This window comes from Sapajus apella, unplaced genomic scaffold (genome assembly GCF_009761245.1).
Source record: "Sapajus apella isolate SASKATOON/1434 unplaced genomic scaffold, GSC_monkey_1.0 scaffold11, whole genome shotgun sequence".
NCBI classification, from domain to species: Eukaryota; Metazoa; Chordata; class Mammalia; order Primates; family Cebidae; genus Sapajus; species Sapajus apella.
Genome location: NW_022436951.1, coordinates 5,334,114 through 5,355,827, shown reverse-complemented (window position 1 = coordinate 5,355,827; position 21,714 = coordinate 5,334,114). Strand labels below are relative to the sequence as shown.

The 21,714-nt window shown below is 41.9% G+C and overlaps 1 protein-coding gene across 4 annotated transcripts in view; it reads left to right on the top strand.

Moving 5' to 3' along the window:
• The window catches only part of WDR70 (WD repeat domain 70), a 328,762-nt gene that overhangs the window by 87,190 nt on the left and 219,858 nt on the right, over positions 1–21,714 (top strand). The window lies entirely within an intron of this gene.

Genomic DNA, 21,714 nt, shown 5'->3' with positions numbered 1-21,714 from the left:
TAGTATCAGCGGGAGCACTAGGAAGGCTCTAAGACACAAAGTGGTTTGCAGTTGGTGTCCTACTCCATGGCATCTCTCTCTGTCTTTGCTTCTTCCTTACTTATACCTCACCCATTCCCTTCTTGCTGGCTCTCTGCCTCTCTCTCTCTTTTTCTCTTGCCACATGTCTAGTTTGGGTCTTTTCACAGTGTGGTAGTCTTAGTAGATGTATTAGTCTGTTTTCATGCTGCTAATAAAGACCTACCTGAGACTGGATAATTTATAAAGGAAAAAGATTAATTGACTCACAGTTCTGCATGGCTAGAGAGGCCTCACAATCATGGTGGAAGGCAAGGAGGTGCAAGGTCATGTCTTACATGGTGGCAGGCAGGAAAGAGCATGTGCAAGGGAACTCCCATTTATAAAACCATCAGCTCTCATGAGACTTGTTCATTACCATGAGAACAGTATGGGGGAAACTGCCTCCATGATTCAATTTTCTCCATCTGGTTCTGCCCTTGACACATGGGAATTGTTACAATTCAAGGTGAGATTTGGGTGGGGACTCAGTCAAACCATATCATTCTGCTCCTGGCCCCTCCCAAATTTCATGTCCTCACCTTTTAAAACCAATCATGCCTTCCCCAAAGTCCCCCAAACTCTTAACTCAGAATTTCAGCATTAACTCAAAAGTCCATAGTCCAAAGTCTCACTTTAGACAAGGCAAGTCCCTTCCACCTATGAGCCTGTAAAATCAAAAGCAAGTTAGTTACTGTCTAGATACGATGGGATACAGGTATTGGATAAATACACTCATTCCAAATGGGAGAAATTGGCCAAAGCGAAAGGGCTACAGGCCCCATGCAAGTCCAGAATCCAACAAGGCAGTCAAATCTTAAAGCTCCAAAATAACCTCCTTTGACTTCCTGTGTGTCACATCCAGGTGATGAAAGAAGTGGGTTCCTGTGATCTTGGGCAGCTCCACTCCTGTGGCTTTGCAGGGTACAACCTTGTTCCTGGCTGTGTTGAGTGTCTGCAGCTTTTCCAGACACACAGTGCAAGCTGTCAGTGGATCTACCATTCTGGGGCTGGAGGATGGCGGTGCTTTTCTCACAGCTCCACTAGGTAGTACCCCAGTGGGGACTCTGTGGGGGGGGCTCCAACTCCATATTTGCCTTCTGCACTTCCCTAGCAGAGGTTCTCCATGAGGGCCCTGCCCCTGCATCAAACTTCTGCCTAGATATCCAGGCATTTCCATACATCTTCTGAAATCTAAGCTGAGATTCCCAAACCTTAATTCTTGACCTCTATGCATCCGCAGGCTCAACACCACGTGGATCCTGCCAAAGCTTGGGGTCTTGCACCCTCTGAGTCCATGGCCTGAGATGTACTTTGGCCCCTTTTACCTATATCTGGCATGGCTAGGATGCAGGGCACCAAGCTCCTAGGCTGCACACAGCAGGGTGATCCTGGGCCCATGAAACCATTTTTTCCTCCTAGGCCTCCAGGCCTGTGATGGGAGTGTCTGCCGTGAAGGTCTCTGACATACTCTGGAGATGTTTGCCCCATTGTCTTGGTGATTAACATTTGGCTCCTCATTACCTATGCAAATTTCTACAACCCAGTCTCCTCAGAAAATAGTTTTACTTTTCTGTTGCATTATCAGGCTGCAAATTTTCTGAAGTTTATGCTCTGCTTCTTTTTGAACGCTTTGTTGCTTAGAAGTTTCTTCTGCCACATACCTTAAATCGTGTCTCTCAAGTTTAAAGTTCTAGGGCAGGAGCAAAATGCCTCCGGTCTCTTTACATAGTAAGAGTGACTTTACCCCAGTCCCAGCAAATACTTCGTCTCCATCTGAGACCACCTCAGCCTGGACCTTACTGTCCATATCACTATTAACATTTTGGTCAAAGCCATTCAACAAGTCTCTAGGAAGTTACAAACTTTCCCACATTTTCCTGTTCTTTTCTGAGCCTTCCAAACTGTTCCAACCTCTCCCTACCACCCAGTTCCAAAGTTGCTTCCACATTTTTGGGTATCTTTACAGCAGTGCTGTACTCTACTGGTACCAATGTATTGTATTAGTCTGTTCTCACACTGCCAATAAAGATGTACCTGAGACTGGGTATTTTATAAAGGAAAGAGGTTTAATTGACTCACAGTTCTGTATGGCTGAGGAGGCCTCGCAATCATGGTGAAGGCAAGGAGGTACAAAATCATGTCTTACGTATTGGCAGGCAAAAGAAGCATGTGCAGGGCAATACCCATTTATAAAACCATCAGATCTCATGGACTTAATCACTACCACGAGAACAGTATGGGGGGAACCACCCCCATGATTCAGCTATTTCCACTGGGCCCAACCCTTCATGCATGGGAATTTTTGCCACGCCAGGTGAGGTTTTGGTGGGGACACAGCCAAACCATATCAGTAGGGTTTGACTTCTTGCTTGATTGCTAGGTTATAAAGGACAAACATGGAAATTAATTAAGTACCTTAATATCTGGCTTCAGATCTTACACAGAATCAGAGAGCCAGCTCAAATTTGCAGGGAGTGGGGGTAGAGCCCACCATTTTATGGGTGAATGGCAAAATCAAATAAATTATGTTGGATGGGAGACATTGATGCAGGCATCTTTGGAAACATTCTGCTCAGCTAATTTTTTGCTAGGCTTTAGGACAAGAAGAAGAGAAAGAGCTGACATGGTGTTGTACACACCTGTAGTCCCAGCTATGTGGAAAGCTGAGGCAGGAGGATTACTTGATCCCAGGAGCTTGAGGTTGTAGTATGCAATGATCGTGCTTGTGAATAGTCATTGAACTCCAGCCTGGGAAACATTGGGACACCCTGTCTCTTAATTTCAAAAAAAAAAAGGAGGAAAGAAAGTGGTCTCAATTTTTTTAAGTAAATATTTTTAATGGTATAATGATATTTAAAAATTAATGTATATTATGTATCAGTTAACTATAGGTGAATAATTATATGAAACATAAGGTGCAAAACAACATTTATTTCTGCTAACATGTCTGTGAGTTGACTGTTCTTGGCTTGGTGAGGCTCGAAGCTGCAGATACAGTCTAGGTCCGTTTTCTGTGTGTTTGTTCCTCCTTGGATCAGTGGATTACCTGAGGATATGTTTTTGTCACAGCGATAGCAGAATCACAAGGAAACTCCAGTTTTGGAAGTACATTTTAAGCCATTGCTTATATCATGTCCACTAACATGCAGTCAACCAAAGCCATAACTTGTCCATGGCTAACACTGATAGAATAGATAAACCCCCCCCGGTCTCTAGCAGGAGGAACTACGTTGTCTTGGGGAAAGGTTGTAGATTTCGGGAGGGGTGATGGGTTGGGAACAATAATGTAGTCTGTCACAAACGTATTAAAGTGGAACTGAATATGGTTGATGCAGAATTTTGAGCCTTTGTTTTAATTCTGATTTTCACTATTTTCCCCCATCTAGTGCCCCTTTCTAATTCTTATGATTTCGGCCTGAATTCAAATCTTGTTTGAGATTAGATTGTCTAGGAAAATACAGTTGATCCTCCTTGTTTGCAGCTTCCGTATTTGTGAACTCACTATTTTTTGTAACTCCAAAATTAGTACTCATAGTACTTTTATAGTCATTTGTGGTCATGTGCTTGCACAGAGTGGCAAAAAATTTGAGTGTGAACAGGGTGATACTTGCCTTCTTTTTCAGATCTCATACAACAGCCAGGTATCCTTTTTGTGGTCTATTTAATGCCATGCTGTTTTCTATTTTTGTACTTTTTATTGATTATTTTGCCGTTTAAAGTAGCCCCCAAGCGAAGAGCTGAAGTGCTGCTTAGCATTCACAAGTTTAAGAAGTCTGTGATGTGCTTTAACAGAGAAAATACATGCATTAAATAAACTTAATTCAGGCACGAGTTCTGTAGTGCCATTGGCTGTGAGTTCAATGTTAATGAGTCAACAATATAAATAAATTAATTAATTGATTAATTTTGAGATGGAGTCTCACTCAGTCGCCCAGGCTGGAGTGCAGTGGCACAGTCTCAGCTCACTGTAATCTCTGCCTCCTGGGTTCAAGTGATTCTCCTGCCTCAGTCTCCTGAGTAGCTGAGACTACAGGCATGTGCCACCATGCCTGGCTAATTTGAAAAATTTTTTTATTTTTAGTAGAGATGGGGTTTCTCATCTCACCATGTGAATTCTCATTCATATCTTGAATTGTTTTTCTGGTTTCTTTGCATTGTTTTATCTGTGTTCTCTTGGATATCACTGAGCTGCTTTTAAATTACGATTTCGAGTTATTTTTTAGACATTTCATATTTTCTTTTCATTGGAATCTGTTGGTGGAGAATTATTGTGTTCCCTTGGAGATGTCACTTTCTCTTGCTTTTTCATGTTTCTTGTGTTCTTTTTTTTCTTTAATTTAAGTTCTGGGGTATATGTGCAGATAGAGCAGGTATGTTACACAGGTATACACATACTGTTGTGGTTTGCTGCATCCATCCCCCGGTCATCCACATTAAGTATTTCTCCTAATGTTATCCCTCCCCAATCCCCCAACCCTCTGCTATCCCTCCCCTAGCTCCCTACCCCCAGACAGGCCCCAGTGTGCGATGTTCCTCTGCCTGTATCCATGTGTTCTCATTGTTTAACACCCACTTATAAGTGATAACATGCGGTGTTTGGTTTTCTGTTCTTGTGTCACTTTGCTGAGAATAGTTTCCAGCTTCATCCATGTCCCTGCAAAGGACAGGAACCCATCCTTTTTTATGGCTGTATAGTATTCCATGGTGCATATGTGCCACATTTTCTTTATCTAGTCTCTCATTGATGGGCATTTGGGTTGGTTCCAAGTCTTTGCTATTGTAAACAGTGCTGCAGTAAACATATGTGTACATGTATCTTTATAATTGAATGTTTTATAATCTTTTGGGTATATACCCAGTAATGGGATTACTGGGTCAAATGGTATTTCTAGTTCTAGATCCTTGAGGAAGTGCCACACTGTCTTCCACAATGGTTGAACTAACTTACACTCCCACCAACAATATAAAAGCATTCCTATTTCTCCACATCCTCTCCAGCATCTGTTGTCTCCTGATTTTTTAATGATCACCATTCTAACTGCCATGAGGTGGTATCTCAATGTGGTTTTAATTTGCATTTCTCTAATAACCAGTGATGATGAGCTTTTTTTCGTGAGTTTGTTGGCTGCAAAAATGTCTTCTTTTGAGAAGTGTCTGTTCATATTCTTGGCCCACTTTTTGATGGGATTGTTTTTTTTTCTTGTAAATTTGTTTAAGTTCTTTGTGGATTCTGGTTATTAGCTCTTTGTCAGATGGGTAAATTGCAAAAAATTTTTTCCCATTCTATTGGTTACTGGTTCGCTCTAATGACTGTTTTTTTTTGCTGTGCAGAAGCTCTTAAGTTTAATTAGATCCCATTTGTCAATTTTGGCTTTTGTTGCCATTGCTTTTGTTGTTTTAGTCATGACATCCTTGCCCATGCCTGTGTCCTGAATGGTATTGCCTATCTTTTCTTCTAGGGATTTTATGGTGTTAGGTCTTATGTTTAAATCTTTAATCCATCTGGAGTTAATTTTTGTATAAGGTGTAAGGAAGGGATCCAGTTTCAGCTTTCTGTTTATGGCTAGCCAGTTTTCCCAACACCATTTATTAAATAGGGACTCCTTTCCCCATTGCTTGTTTTTGTCAGGTTTGTCAAAGATCAGATGGTTGTAGATGCGGGTGTTACTTCTGAGACCTCTGCTCTGTTCCATTGGTCTATATCTCTGTTTTGGTACCAGTACCATGCTGTTTTGATTACTGTAGCCTTGTAATATAACTTGAAGTCAGGTAGCATGATGCTTCCAGCTTTGTTTTTTTTGCTTAGGATTGTCTTGGCTATGCGGGCCCTCTTTTGGTTTTATATAAAGTTTAAGGTGGTTTTTTCCAATTCTGTGAAGAAACTCAGTGGTAGCTTGATGGGGATAGCATTGAATCTATAAATTACTTTGGGGAATATGGCCATTTTCATGATATTAATTCTTCCTAACCAGGAGCATGAATTGTTTCTCAATCTGTTTGTGTCCTCTCTTATTTTGTTGAGCAGTGGTTTGTTGTTCTCCTTGAAGAGGTCTTTCACATCCTTGTTAGTTGTATTCCTAGGTATTTTATTCTCTTTGTAGCAATTGTAAATGGGAGTTCACTCATGATTTAGCTCTGTTTGTCTGTTATTGGTTTTGCTGAAGTTGCTTATCAACTTAAGGATATTTTGGGCTGAGACAATGGGGTCTAAATATTCAATCATGTAGTCTGCAAATGGAGACAATTTGACTTCCTCCTTTCCCAATTGAATACGCTTCATTTCTTTTCCTTGCCTGATTGTTCTGGCTAGAACTTCCAATACTATATTGAATAGGAGTGGTGAGAGAGGGCATCCTTGTCTAGTGCCAGATTTCAAAGGGTATCCTTCCAGTTTTTGCCCATTCAGTGTGATATTGACTGTAGGTTTGTTGTAAATAGCTTTTATTATTTTGAGATATGTTCCGTCGATACCTAGTTTATTGAGAGTTTTGCATAAAGGCTGTTTAATTTTGTTGAAGGCCTTCTCTGCATCTATTGAGATGATCATGTAGTTTTTGTCTTTGGTTCTGTTTATGTGGTGGATTATGTTTGTAGACTTGTGTATGTTGAACCAGCCTTGCATCCCCAGGATGAAGCCTATTGGATCGTGATGGATAAGCTTTTTGATGTGCTATTACAATTGCTTTGCCAGTATTTTATTAAAGAGTTTTGTGTCTATGTTTATCATGGATATTGGCCTGAAATACTCTTTTTTTGTTGAGTCTCTGCTGGGTTTTGGTATCACAATGATGTTGGTCTTATAAAATGATTTTGGAAGGATTCCCTTTTTTTGTACTGTTTGGAATAGTTTCAGAAGGAGTGGTACCAGCTTCTCTTTGTACGTCTGGTAGAGTTTGGCTGTGAACTCATCTGGACCTGGACTTATTTTGGTTGGTAGGCTATTAATTGCTACCTCAACTTCAGCCCTTGTTTTTGGTCTATTCAGGGATTGTGCTTCTTCCTGGTTTGGGCTTGGGAGGGCGTAAGTGTCCAGGAATTTATCCATTTCTTCCAGGTTTACTGGTTCATGTACATAGAGTTGTTTGTAGTAATCTCTGATGGTAGTTTGTATTTCTGTGGAATCAGTGGTGATATCCCCTTTATCATTTTTTTATTGCATCTATTTGATTCTTCTCTCTTTTCTTTTTTATTAATGTGGCTAGCGGTCTATTTTGTTGATGTTTTCAAAAAACCGTCTCCTTGATTAATTGATTTTTGATGGGTTTTTTGTGTCTCTATCTCCTTCAGTTCTGCTCTGATCTTATTTCTTGTCTTCTGCTAGCTTTTGAGTTTTTTTGATCCTGCTCCTCTAGCTCTTTCAATTTTGACGATAGGGTGTCAATTTTAGATCTTTCCTTGCTTCTCATGTCGGCGTTTATTGTTATATATTTTCCTCTATACACTGCTTTAAATGTGTCCCAGAGATTCTGGTATGTTGTGTCTTTGTTCTTGTTGGTTTCAAAGAACATCTTTATTTCTGGTTTCATTTCATTCTTTATCTAGTCAACATCCAAGGGCCAGTTGTTCAGTTTCCATGAAGCTGTATGGTTCTGAGTTAGTTTCTGAATTCTGAGTTCTAACTTGATTGCACTGTGGTCTTAGAGAGTGTTTGTCATAATTTCCATTCTTTTGCATTTGCTGAGGAGTGATTTACTTCCAATCATGTGGTCATTTTTATAGTAGGTGTGATGTGGTGCTGAGAAGAATGTATATTCTGTGGATTTGAGGTGGAGAATTCTGTAGATGTCTATTAGGTTCACTTGGTCCAGATCTGAGTTTAAGTCCTGGATATTCTTTAAATATCCAGATAGCTAAATTTCTGTCTCATTGATCTGTCTAATATTGACAGTGGAGTGTTGAAATCTCCTACTATTGTTGTGTAGGAGACCAAGTCTCTTTGTAGGTTGTTAAGAACTTGCTTTATGTATCTGGGTGCTCCTGTATTGGGTGTGTACATATTTAGGATCATTAGCTCTTCTTGTTGCATTGATCCTTTTACCATATTGTAATGCCCTTCTTTGTCTCTTTTGATCTTTGTTGGTTGATAGTCCATTTTATCAGAGACTATGATTGTAACTCCTGCTTTTTTTTCCTCTCCATTTGCTTGGTAAATCTTCTTCCATCACTTTATTTTGAGAATGTCTGTATCCTTGCATGTGAGATGGGTCTTCTGAATATAGCACACTGACGGGTCTTGACTTTTTATCCAATTTGCCAGTCTGTGTCTTTTGATTGGGTATTTAGCCCATTTACATTTAAGGTTAATACTGTTATGTGTGAATCTGATCCTGCCATTTTGATGCTAGCTGGTTGTTTTGTCCATTAGTTGATGCAGTTTCATCAGTATGCCGATGATCTTTACCATTTGGTACGTTTTTGGAGCAGCTGGTACTGGTTGTTCCTTTCCATGTTTAGTGCTTTCTTCAGGAGCTTTTATAAGGCAGGCCTGGTTGTGATGAAATGTCTCAACAGTTGCTTGTATGTAAAGGATTTTGTTTCTTCTTCACTTATGAAGCTTTGTTTGGCTGAATATAAAATTCTGGGTTTAAAGTTCTTTTCTTTAACAATGTTGAATATCGGCCCCCACTCTCTCCTGGCCTGTAGGATTTCTGCCGAGAGACTCACAGCGGATTTCATGGGCTTCTCTTTGTGGGTAACCTGACTTTTCTCTCTGGCTGCCCTTAGCATTTTCCCCTTCATTTCAACCCTGGCGAATCTGGCGATTATGTGCCTTGCGGTTGCTCTTCTTGAGGAATGTCTTTTTGGTGTTTCTGTATTTCCTGGACTTGAATGTTGGCCTACCTTGCTAGGTTGGGGAAGTTCTCCTGGATAATATCCTGAAGAGTGTTTTCCAACTTAGATTCATTCTCCCTTTCACATTCAGGTACCCCAATCAAATGTAGATTAGGTCTTTTCACATAATCCCATATTTCTTGGAGGCTTTATTTCTTTTCATTCTTTTTTCTCTAATCTTGCCTTCTTGTTTTATTTCATTGAGTTGATCTTCAGTCTCTGATATTCTTTTTTCTGCTTGGTTGATTTGGCTGTTGAAACTTTTGTATGCTTCACAAATTTCTCATGCTGTGTTTTTCAGCTCCGTCAAGTCATTTATGTCCTTCTCTGCGCTGGCTGGTTATTCTAGTTAGCATGGCGTCTAACCTTTTTTCAGGGTTCTTAGTTTCTTTGCATTGGGTTAGAACATGTTCTTTTAGCTCAGAGAAGTTTCTTATTACCCACCTTCTGAAGCCTGCTTCTGTTAATTCATTAGACTCATTCTCCATCTAGCCTTGTTCCCTTGCTGGTGAGGAGTTGTGATCCCTTGTAGGAGGAGAGGTGTTCTGGTTTTTGGTGTTTTCATCCTTTTTGCACTGGTTTCTTTCCATCTTTGTGGATTTATCTACTTGTGGTCTTTGTAGTTGGTGATGTTTGGATGGGGTCTCTGAGTGGACATCCCTTTTTTTGATGATGAAGTTATTTCTTTCTGTTTTTTAGTTTTCCTTCTAACAGTCAGGCCCCTCTGCTGCAGGACCCTGCTTGCCTGGGAATTACACACGGGGGCTGTAGAACAGTAAGGGTTGCTGCCAGTTTCTTTTCTGTTATCTTCGTCCAAGAAGGGTACCCGCCAGATGTCAGCCAGAGGTCTCCTTTATGAGGTGCCTATTTGGATATATAGGAGTTGGGTAGTTGCTTGAGGGTAGTCTGTCCCTTCTCAAAGCTCAAGTCCTGTTCTGAGAGCTCCATTGGTTCCCTTCAGAGCTGCTGGGCAGGGATGTTTAAGCCTGCTGAAGTGGGACCCACACTGCCCCTTTTCCCAGGTTCTCTATCCCAGGAAGGTGGGGGCTTTATTTATAAGTCCCTGATGTGCTGCTGCCTTTTTTCAGTGATGCCCTGCCCAGCAAGAAGGGAGTCTAGTCACAGTCTGCCTGCAGTGGCTTTGCTGAGCTGTCGTTCGCTCTGCCCAGTTGCTGTGTAAACTTCCCAGTGACTTTGTTTACACAGTTTAGAACCACCTACCTGAGCCGCAGTAATGGCTGATGCCCCTCCCCACTTTGAACTTGAAATTCTGAGTTTGAGCTCAGACTGCTGTGCCGGCTCTGAGAATTTCAAGCCAGTGGATCTTAGCTTGCTGGTTTTCATTGGGATGGAACCTGCTGAGCCAGATCACTTGGCTCCCTGGCTTCAGCTTCATTTTTTTCAGGGGAATGAGCGGTTCATCTGCCCAGTTTTGTGCTGGAAGCCCAGGGGCTGGTGGTGTATGTACTGGAGGGAATCTCCTGGTCTGTAAGTTGTGAGGACGGTGGGAAAAGCCCAGTATCTGAGCGAGAGTGCCGGAGTGTCCAGAAAAGTCCCTAATGGCTTCCTTTGGATAGGAGAGGGAGTTCTCTGGTCCCTTGCACTTTCTGGCTGAGGCAACACCCCACCCTGCTTCAGTTTGCTCTCCTTGGGCTACTCCCACTGTCTAACCAGTCCCAGTGAGATGAACCTGGTACCTTGGTTGGAAATGTGGAGATCACTTGTCTTCTGGGTCACTCTTGCTGGGAGCTGCGGACCAGAGCTGTTCCTATTCAGCCATCTTGGCAGAAGTCCTCTTGTGTTCTTACATTGCTATCTGTGCAACTGGTGTAACTGTTATTTCTTCCAGTTTTTTGGATTGACTTTCATAGAGGAATTCTTTTTACTATAGATATATCTATACTGTTGGTTGGGTAGGGCACTTCAGAATTGATTCTGGATGTGACTTATTTGGCTTTAAACCCTGTGTCAGTGGTGTCTGTGTTTTCCTCAGAGGCTTCGGTGAATTTGTTAGTGGAGGCTGTGGTGAGGATTTATTAGGTATAGCAATGCCAGGTGGGCCAATCTTCTGGCCCAAATGGTAGCAATGGTGAGCTGAATGTTCCTGTTCTTGGGCCCTTAGGCATAGTACATGGGCACTGGTGTTAGTAGGTTCAGACAGGCTGATACTTGGGTCTCTAGGTGGCTTTTTCAGGTGCCAGTAGTGGCAGTTGTGGGTTGAGTGAGTGAGCAAGTCCTCAGGCTCTTGAGCATTGTGCATCGTGTTGGTAATGGCAGCAGTAGTAGTGGCAGGGCAATGCTTGAGCTTCCAGGTAGCACACCCTGATGTTAGTGGTGGCTGCAACAGACTGGGCAGCCTGGTCCTCAGACACCCAGGTGGTACACATGGGTGGGTGCCAGCTCTGGTGGTCGTGGCAGGCTGAGTCACCTTGTCCTCTGGCCCCTGGGATATGTAGATAGATACAAGTGGTGGTAGATTGGGCAGGGTCGTTCTGCAGGCCTTTGGATGGCATGCTTAGGTACTGGCAACAGGTTTTCTGAGCCTGTTACTAGGACCTCTGGTAGTACACACTCTTGCTTGGTGTGACCAGTGGGGCACAGCAATCCCTAGGGTATGTGGTAGGGTGGTGTGGTAGGGCACTCAGTGGGGATAACATTGTCAGGCCTAGGGTGGTTTGGTAGGGCCCTCAGGGGGTGACAGTGTCAGGCATTTTGGGGCTGTCATCAGGTCCTTCTGATGGTCCAAATGGGTTTAGGTTGTGTTAGGTGGGATGGGGGCAATTCCTAGGCCTTCAGATGATGTGCTAGGATGCTCATGGTGGCAGGCATTCTGGGGCTGTTTGGTCTCTTGGTATGTGCGTGTGCCTGAGGTGACCCATGGTGCAGGGCAATCCACAGGCTCCTGAGTGGTGTGATAGAGAGCACTGGGGTTGGTATTGCCAGGCCTTGTGAGCTTGTCCTTAAGGCCTCTGATGTTATGCACAGATGCAAGCTGTATTCGGCAGGGCTGGGTGATCCCTATGTCCTGGGCAGTGTCCTTGGGTGGTGATTTCAGCAGCAGTAGTGGGGAGGGAGATCCTATCCTCAGGGCATGTGAAATGAACCACTCTGCTAAGGGGAAGGCTTGGTGACAGTGGCCATGGGGGTGGTGATGAGGGGGATTGATGCCAGTGGTAGCCATCCCAGGCAGATACATTTCAGTCTCTGGAGAGCACATGCTGCTATTCCCTGTGGCATTGGCTGCATTGGCTGGGGTGAGCCTGTCCTCAAGTCACATGTATGACAGCCCTGTTGTTGTGGGTAGCAGGGTTGCTGTCTGTGGGGCCTGCCCCAGGGAGGTGTTTCTCAGGCTCTGGGATAGCACCCTCTTTGGTTCCTGGTTGCAGCAACAGGCAGGGAGAGCCTGCCCTTCGGATGTGCAGGTGTCGTGGGGCATTGCTGCTGGGGGGTGGGGTGGACAAGGTTGCTCTCAGTGGCAGTGACCTGCGACAGGTGGGTTTGGGCTCTAGGGAGTGTGCACATTGGCTCCCTTTGTCCTAGAGACATAATCTACAGAGCTCTGCATTGCCCTTTCTTCAGTGTTCTGGATGTTGTTTGATCTAGAGTGCTGGGAATACTGCTGCTCTGCTGGATCCAACTGGTGTCATGTGCTACAACCCTCCCAGTGGAAGTTAGGGTATGTCAGCGGGCCTTCAGGGATGTGGAGACGCAGGTACTGTTTGGCCCCAGAAAAGAAGGCAGACTGGTGGGGCCTAGACTCTCAAATTGATACCAGGCTGCAGGTGCTTGGATCTCCAGGTGTGTGTGGAACCTATTGTGAGTTTCCTCTTTAGAAGCTTGTTTATACCAGTCTCAGCTTGTTATCTGTCACTTCTCTGCTGAATTCTTACATTTCTCTTTGATGCTATATTTGAAGTGTGATTATCTACTCATTAAGCTTTTGTTTGTAGAGGAAGTGAGTGTCTGGTGCTTCTAGATAGCCATCTTGAAGTCCCCCAGCAAGCTTTCTGTTATCGATTCATCTAGAGCTGATATTGTTAAGTACCTTTCTCCAGGATTGTCTTCAACTCTATTTCTTTTCAACATGAAAGCAATTCTTTGCCATTTATTTTTAAATTACATGACCAGGGTGGAGAAGGCAGGGTCAGGGTACCTCAGAATGTGTGCACATTTTAGTGGGAGATATCTTCATTAGCGGACCTTAATCATGGAAGTTATAAGAATTATAGGAAACTTTAGGTAAGAATGTTTTCAAATGTTTATTTATTTTTGAATAGTACATGTAGTCATTCTGATATCCAGCCATTCCAAAAAATGGCACTTATTATTTGCAGATGAAATATATTAGTCATGTCTTTTTATTGGTGAATACTTTTTCCTAAGAACTTAAAATATTTTAACATCCATTTGCACATTTTTCCACCACATCAACCTGTAGTATAGCACCATCTAAACTTTAAATTAAAAAAAAGAAAAAAAAAACTTAAAATATTTAATTTTAATTAAAATAACTGTTCTGGGTTTTTGTTTTCTTAAACAAAAGAAAACTGCTAACTTATGGTTTTAATAATAGATATAGCTAAAAAAATGATTTGAAGTACATTTTATTTCTTTTAATTTTCTAAATATTTCTAGAAGCTTTTATGTAATAGAAACATTGGCTTCTGCTCTTCTGACGTGTCCCCATCATTTTCAGAGTGTTTTCTTACATTTTGGCATAACAAGATGTTCCAGGTTCTTGCACTTTCCCTGACTTGATCCTACCTATTTTTCTAGTGATCCATGGCTTCCTTCAACAGATAATTCAATTTAGAAATTAAGATCTGGTACTCTGCATTTAATCATTGCTGTTGGGTGCCATTGCTTCTAGCCTCAAAAGACAAACTTAGGAGGGAGATTAACCAATCTAAAAATAAATAAAATATGTAAAAAATTATGAGTTCAGCTGGATTCATATAATTCTTATCCAACCTTTAGCCTTTTCCTGTTCCATATTCCTAATTTTCTTCTCCAATAGTGAAAAACGTGGCTTTTAACATCATAATTATATTTACTCATTTGTTCAGTGTTACAGTACGTGAAAAGTAGCTTCAGAATTGCTATACCCAAAGCTCTTGTTGTAGGGTGAATTCTAAGATGGCTCCTAAGAGTTTCTGCCCTTCTTGAATGTAGTTGTGAACTATAATGGGCTAGTCAGTCCTATGATTACATTATATGACACAGTGGACTTTAAGAAAGGAAGATTGCCCTCAGTGGATCCAACCTCATCAGGTGGGCACTTAAAAGCAGTTGGGCTTTTCCTGGCAAAGGTATTCTAAGTGTAGGAGGGACTTGGCGTGAGGGAGATTCTCTGCTGTTGGTTTTGAAGATGAAATCAGAACTTGTGAGTGATGAATTTGAATATATAGGCAAGGAGATTTCTAAGCAAAGTGTTGAAGGTGCTGCCTGCATTGTTCTTGCTCTTTATAGTAAAATATGAGAAAACCAAGGGGAGTTTTGTTAAAAGGGAAGCAAGACTAGATGATTTAGTTAATTTTTAGCCTATGGAGATGACAAAGGATGCTAACATAAAGAAAGAACTTCTGAAAGCATGGTGTAGAGAAACCCAAGGGTGAGACTGTATAATAACTTTAGAAAGATCAAAAGGTGACCATATTCAGTCCCACTGGACTCTTCTAAGAAATTAAGGCTGTGCATTACAGATCTTCCTAACGAAACCAAATAACCTCTAGAAGGCTTAAGAGTCTTGCTCCTCACCCAGTTAAACAGCTATAGATAAAGAACAGGTTGTTTTGCAAAGATTGGTGGGCACAGCTTTCATCATTACTTAATATGTTTGGTCTTTATAGAAATGCATTAGTTTACTGTTGCTCTGTAACAAATTACCAAAAACCTAGGGACTTAGTACACCCCCAGTTTATTACTTAACAGCTGTATATGTCAGAAGTCTGGCACAATGTGGCTAGATTCTCTGCCTATCGGGATGTCAGTATAACTGTACTAAGTCAGCATTCCTAATGCATTCCTTGCCACATAGATCCCTCCAACTTCAAGGTCAGCAAAGGAGAATCTTCCTCATGTTTAGTCTAATGGAGATGTACATAGTGTCTAGAAAGCTAAGAGTAGCCCCAGCTGACAGACAGCAAGCAAATGGGGATCACAGTACTATAACCACAAAGAACTTGTATTCTGCCAGCAACCAGAATAAGCTTGGAAGTCAATTCTTCTCCAGAACCTCTAGAAAATAGTGCAGTCCTACTGACGTCCTGATTTTAGTCTGTGAGACCCTGAGCAGAGAATCTAGCCACATTGTACCAGACTTCTGACCTACACAGCTGTTAGTTAATAAATTGGGGGTGTACTAAGTCCCTAGGTTTTCAGTAATTTGTTACAGAGTAATAGAAAACTAATGCAGTTCTGTAAAAACCAAACATATTAAGCAACAATGAAAGTCCTTGAGGAGGTGTTAGGGATTGTGATCAAGCAAAGAGCAGCAGTTAGCTTTTCAGTAGGAGGAGGGAATCCTTTTTTTTTGGAGCGGGATGTAGTCTTGTTCTTTTGTGCAGCGGCTTGATCTCTGCGCACTGCAACCTCCGCCTCTCGGGTTAAAAGCAATTCTCCTGCTTCAGCCTCCCAAGTAGCGGGGATTACTGGCACCCACCACCATGCCTGGCTAATTTTTGTATTTTTAGTAGAGCTTGGGTTTCACCATGTTTGCCAGGCCGGTCTCGAACTTCTGACCTCAAAGGATTCACATACCTTGGCTTCCCGAAGTGCTGGGATTACAGGCATGAGCCACCGCACCCGGCTGGAATACTTTTGCACTGGTGATGGAAGGGATAAGAATGAGCTCATATGCAGCTATACTTACCAGTGGTAGCCTTAGATAGGAAATGGGTAATGCCACCATCTATTAGCGGAGTCATCTCCTAGTTTTGTATTGGGAGACATTGGGATAGGACCTTCAGTAGAATTGTAACGATAGAATAGCTGTTGATGGTTGTGCGAGAAACATTACTGGAAGACTTATGAAAGTGTTAGGGGCTATGAAATGTAAATTTGTAGAGCCAATCATTCTGCATGTTCATATCCTATTCTTGAGTCTTATTCAGGAGCCTAGGTATTTGGATGGACTACAGTGATTGTGGGGTAGAACAGGGAAGGTTATTTTAGAATAAAAACACTTCATTGTAGATTCAACAAAAGGACACTCAGGATTATGCTGAGTGAGTGGTAAAGTTTAGGATATTGAAAATTTAAAAATTCAAAAAATTGTAGGATAGGAGGCTATTTGGCCAGTAAGTGGAATATCTATAGCCTAAAACATATTTGATGAAAGTATTTGTTAAATCAATAAATATTGAGAGTTCGGGATTTTAGAAGCATATTATGACCATTCATGGTAGTGGCAGAATTAGCCATAGTTGGCACTGCTGAAATATCTTGTAACAGGTTATCAGAATTGAGTAGGTCAAGGAAGATTGAATTTAAGTTTTTGAGGAGAATGAATATTAAAATTGCTCAGGAATTAGAAAGATTTGGACTTTAGAATCCTTGATTTATGTAGGCAAATGACTAAGAGTGTGTTGGAGTTGGCAAACTGGCCCTGGTGCAAATCCAGCCGCCACCCTGTTTTTGTAGATAAAAGTTTTATTGGAACTTTTAATTAGACCCATCCATTAATTTACTATTGCCTGTGGCTCCCTTTGCATTACAGTGGTAGAGCTGAGTAGTTGTAGCCGAGAGCATGTGGCCCACAAAGCCTAAAATGCTATCTGACCCTTTAGAAAAAATGTGTGCCAATTCCTGAATTTGAGCTATGAACATTCTTCTCAGCAAAATATATTCACACAAAATTTTGTTGACCATTTTAGGAGATTTGATAATTCCTGAAAGCTAGTGAATAGACTTTAGTTAAGAAGAACTTTTGGATCCGAGTTGCCAGTATATTCCCTGCTATTTTCTGCTGCATTTCATCTCTTCTTAGGGGTAGGCTTTGTTAGCTCATCATGCCAATGACATGGGTACTTTAATTTTGTGGGTCATGGAGCCCCAAATCATTCAATGACTATGAATGGCACTGTTACAACAGGAGCTGTTTTTATCACTCTTGTCATTCAGGCAGCCACAAGAGTCAGATTATCAACTCCCTCCCCTTCCCCCTACCCCTCCCCCTGCCCCCCCCCCCCCCCCACACCCCCCCCCCACCCCCCCACCCACCCCCCCCCCCACCCTCTCTCCTCCCGTGTGTGTGTGTGTGTGTGTGTGTGTGTGTGTGTGTGTGTGTGTGTGTGTGTTTTGAGGAAACCAATATTGGTTATGGGTAATATTTTTCTCTCTCAAAGTATAGCATATTATGAGAAATAAATAGTTGGTTAATTCTTTCTTCTAAGTCATATCCAGTTAAGTCTGTTAAGTAAAAGATATTTTTTCAGGAGTGCCTATGTTTAGATAAGGGAAGAAGAGAGAAAAAGTAGTTTATTTGCTGAAAAAGTGTTTTAGTCACTAACTGTTCTTTAGTAGGTGTCTCTTTAAAAATTGTTCCACTAGTGTTAGCCATGGTACTGAATCTGTTTAGATCCATTTAAGAATCCTTAGTTGAACTTCATTTCGTTATGACTAATTTTGGTCACTGTTTTAACACAAGGGCACTTAACATTCCCATTGCCTTTGTCATGCTCCTATCTTTACAAATAAGAAACAACATTCACAGCCTTTTAAATTTTTTCTGTTTAACCTAATATCTGTGTTCTTATTCTGGGTACTCAACAGCTAAGGCGACCACATGTCCTTTTATCCTAATGTCTTCTGCAAGAGGGGTAGTTTTCTTTTATTAAAAAATATTCTTTCTGGCCAGGCGTGGTGGCTCATGCCTGTAATCCCAGCACTTTGGGAGGCCGAGGCGGGCAGATCACGAGGTCAAGATATCGAGACCATCCTGGCCAACATGGTGAAACCTCATCTCTACTAAAAATACAAAAAAATACAAAAAATTAGCTGGGCGTGGTGGCACACACCTGTAGTCCCAGCTACTCGGGAGGCTGAGGCAGGAGAATTGCTTGAACCCCGGAGGCAGAGGTTGCAGTGAGCTGAGGTTGCGCCACTGCACTCCAGCCTGGTGCCTGGTGATGGAGTGAGACTCTGTCTCAAAAAAAAAAAAAAAAAAAAAAAAAAAAAATTCTTTCTATTCCAAGATGCTATTTCAACTCGAATCAATAAATATCAGTAAAAGACCTGCTTACTGGGGCCTGCCTTTAAGACCTGCATGTGTTGAGTGAGTTGTTGGGTTGCTGTTTAGACAAAGTACAGGAAGTATGGTTCTAATGATGGAATTGAGTATGTAAAATCCCTGAGTCTGGGAATGAGTAGAGGAAGCTGGTAAACTGGGAACTGACTGGGAGGTAAGCAGGCTATGCATTGTATTAAGAGACCAGGCAGAGATGTCAGTGGAGATGGAGCTTAGTTAACCAGAGGCGGAGAATGAGAGTGTGGTGTAGCATACACGCTTGGGGAAGACACGGTAGTTTAGGATCTAAGTCCTCAAAGGTTGGACATGTCTTGGATTATTGGAATGTTTCTTTTATTGCAAATCATGAATTGTTTTCCCGGCCCAGAGGCAGATACTTAATGGGGCAAAATTGGGCCAGATCCCTCTTAACCACTAGTCAATAGAAATTTTCTTTTTTTTTTTTCCCTTTCCCTTCATTTTCTTTTTTTCCCTCCTTCCCTCCCTCCCTCCCTCCCTCCTCTCCCTCCCTCCCTCCCTCCTTCCATTCATCCTTCCCTCCTTCCCTCTTTCCCTCCTTTCCTCTTGTCTTCAGCTCAAATTTATCTGTACTAAGAACTGGGAGGGAGTACAATGAACTATTTCTTTGCCCCGAAGTTGTTTGCCCTTGATAATAGGTATTTTCTTTTTCTCATTTTTTAAATAAAAACATTTTTTTTTCTTAAGCATAGGCTGATAAATTTCTACTTTCAAAAGAGAAAGATTAATGGGACCCTTGGAAATCCTTTGGATTTAAATCATTTTATTTTTAGTACTTTGGTTGGTTGCACAGAATTTTTATTTTGTTTTATTTTTTTGAGACAGAATCTTACTCTGTCACCCAGGCTGAAGTGCAGTGGTGCAATCTTGGCTCACTGCAACCTCTCTGCCTCCGGGGTTTAAGTGATTCTTGTGACTCAGCCTCCCGAGAAGCTGAGATTACAGACGTGCTCCATCAAACCCAGCTAATTTTTGTATTTTTAGTAGAGGTGGGGTTTTGCCATGTTGTCCATGCTGGTCTCAAACTCCTGGTCTCCAGCGATCTGTCCATCTCATCTTCCCAAAGTCCTGGGATTACAGGCGTGAGCCACTGCACCCGGCTGGTTGCACAGAATTGAGATGAATTTTGTTCAATTCTCTATTCATGGTTCTGTGATGGCTCTGATGGCTCTATTCATGGCTCTGATGTCAGTTGTCAGCTCTGGTAGTACTGTAACTCTCAGTAGCATTTGACATAGCTGATTATAGTCACTTGCTTGAAACAGCTTCTTACTTGACTTTCAATTTACTGTTCTCTCTTGGTTTTCTTCCTACTTCACTGCATATTCCTTTTCACTCTTGTTTTATCACTACTGCTTTTCTGTTCAACCTTGAAACACTGGAATATCCCAGGGCTTGGTGCTGAGCCCACTTTAGTATTATACTTCCGCCTCTGGGTAAGTTTAAATATAATGTATAGACACTAATGACATAAACATTTATAGATTTTCCTCTGTTTCTCACCTGCCCAGTATTACCAACTACCTACTTGACAAATTTAGATGTACATATAATAGGCATCTCACCATAACATGTCAAAAAATGAAATTGTGACTTTTCTTCCTAAACCTATCCCTTCTGCAGTAGTCTTTATCTCATTAAATGGCATTGCCATTCACCAGTTGAGGAAGCCAAAAACCTGTAAGTTATACTTGACTTCTCCGTTTCCCTTACACCCCATGTCTGTACCATTGGCAAGATATGTTTTACCAACAAAACTTCATGAATAAAGCTGTTATAAACATTTGTGTGTAGGTTTTGTGTGAACATGTTTTCAAATCAGTTGGGTGAATACCTAGGGGTGTGATTGCTGATCCTGTGGTTAGGCTGTGTTTAGCTGTATAAGACACTGTCGAGCTGTCTTCCAAAGTGGCTGAACCATTTTACATTCCCACCAGAAATGAATGAGAGTTTCCATTGCTCTGTAGCCTCACTAGCAATTAGTATTGTCAGTTTTTTGGAGTTTAGCCATTCAAATAGGTGTTTAGTGGGATCTCATTGTTGTTTTAATTTGCATTCCCCCATGACTGATGATACTGAGCGTCTTTTCATGTTTGCCCTTCTTACATTCTCATCTTTTTTGGTGGTGAGATGAAGTCTTGCTCTTTCACCCAGGCTGGAGTACAGTCGTGTGATCTTGGCTCACTGCAACCTCCGTCCCCTGGGTTCAAGTGATTCTCCTGCTTCAACCTCCCAAGTAGCTGGGATTGTAGGTTCCTACCACCATGCCTGGCTAATTTTTATATTTTTTGTAGAGATAGGGTTTCACCATGTTGGCCAGGCTGGTCTCAAATTCCTGGCTTCAAGTGATCTGCCCACCTCAGCTTACCAAAGTCCTGGGATTTACAGCTATGGGCTACCACACCCAGCCTATGTTTGTCTTTCTTGTATCTTTTTTGATGGAGTGTCTATATTTAATTTTTTCTGCCTAGATTGGGGAAAAGAGGTTTTTGTTTTGTTAATGTTTGTTTTTCAGTTAAAAAAATGTATATATGGGCTGGACGCGGTGGCTAAAGCCTGTAATCCCAGCACTTTGGGAGGCCGAGGTGGACGGATCACAAGGTCAAGAGATGGAGACCATCTTGGCCAACATGGTGAAACCCTGTGTCTACTAAAAATACAAAAATTAGCTGGGCCTGGTGGTGTGCACCTGTAGTCCCAGCTACTCGGGAGGCTGAGGCAGGAGAATTGCTTGAACCCGGCAGGTGGAGGTTGCAGTGAGCCGAGATTGTGCCACTACACTCCAGCCTAGCACCTGGCGACAGAGTGAGACTCTGTTTCAAAAAAAAAAAGTATGTATGTATTCTTATGTAAGTCCTTTTTCAAGTATGTGGTTTGCAATTTTTTTTTTTTGACAAGATCTCACTCTGTCACCCGTGGTGGAGTGCAGTGGTGTAATCTCAGCTCACTGCAGCCTCACTAGCCTGGGCTCAAACGATCTTTCCACCTCAGTTGGGATTACAGGCATGAACCACTGCTCCTGGCTAATGTTTTGTATTTTTTGTAGATACAGGTGTCGCCATTTTGCTCGGGCTGAACTTGAACTCCTGGGCTCAAGTGATCCACCCACTTTGGCCTCCCAGAGTGTTGGGATTACAGGCGTGGGCCAGTCTGTGGCTTTTCTGTTCATTTACCTTGTAAAACAGAAGTTTTTAAAATTTTGATAAACTCTAGTTTATAAATTTTTTTATAGATTGTGTTTTTATAAAATATTTTAAAAATTTCAATAGCTTTTGGGGTACAAGTGGTTTTTAGTTACATGAATGAATTGTACAGTGGTGAAGTGTGAGATTTTAGTGCACTTATCGCCTGAGTAGTGTACATTGCCTTCAATATGTAGTTTTTTTATCCCTCATTTCCCTCCCAAGGCCCTTCTGAGTTTCCAGTGTCCATTATACCACTGTATATACCTTTGTGTACCCATCGTTTAGCCCCCACTTATAAGCGAGAATATACAGTATTCAGTTTTCCATTCCTGAGTTACCTCACTTAGAATAATGGTCTCCAGCTCCATCCAA